At 48.5% G+C, this 526-nt stretch overlaps 1 protein-coding gene across 1 annotated transcript in view; it reads right to left on the bottom strand.

Moving 5' to 3' along the window:
• Positions 1-526, bottom strand: part of ndc80 (NDC80 kinetochore complex component) — a 12,678-nt gene that overhangs the window by 10,188 nt on the left and 1,964 nt on the right. The gene's annotated exons all lie outside the window — the stretch shown is intronic.

Genomic DNA, 526 nt, shown 5'->3' with positions numbered 1-526 from the left:
CACTCCTTGGTTATCCTGGCTGTGTGCTTCCGGTCATTGTCATGTTGGAAGACCCAGCCTCGACCCATCTTCAATGCTCCAACTGAGGGAAGGAGGTTGTTCCCCAAAATCTAGCAATACATGGCCCATGGTCATTGGCAAACTTAAGATGCGCCTTGACATGTGCTGGTTTAAGCAGGGGAAGCTTCCGTGCCATGCACGATTTCAAACCATGTTGTCTTAGTGTATTACCAACAGTAACCTTGGAAACGGTGGTCCCAGCTCTTTTCAGGTTATTGACCAGCTCCTCCCGTGTAGTTCTGGGCTGATTTCTCACCTTTCTTAGGATCATTGAGACCCCACGAGGTGAGATCTTGCATGGAGCCCCAGTCTGAGGGAGACTGACAGTCATGTTTAGCTTCTTCCATTTTCTAATGATTGCTCCAACAGTGGAACTTTTTTCACCAAGCTGCTTGGCAATTTCCCCTTAGCCCTTTCCAGCCTTGTGGAGGCGTACAATTTTGTGTCTAGTGTCTTTGGACAGCTC

This window comes from Etheostoma spectabile, chromosome 5 (assembly GCF_008692095.1).
Source record: "Etheostoma spectabile isolate EspeVRDwgs_2016 chromosome 5, UIUC_Espe_1.0, whole genome shotgun sequence".
Lineage (NCBI taxonomy): Eukaryota > Metazoa > Chordata > Actinopteri > Perciformes > Percidae > Etheostoma > Etheostoma spectabile.
Note: the sequence above shows the minus strand (reverse complement) of the source record. Positions and strands in the feature narration are given on the sequence as shown.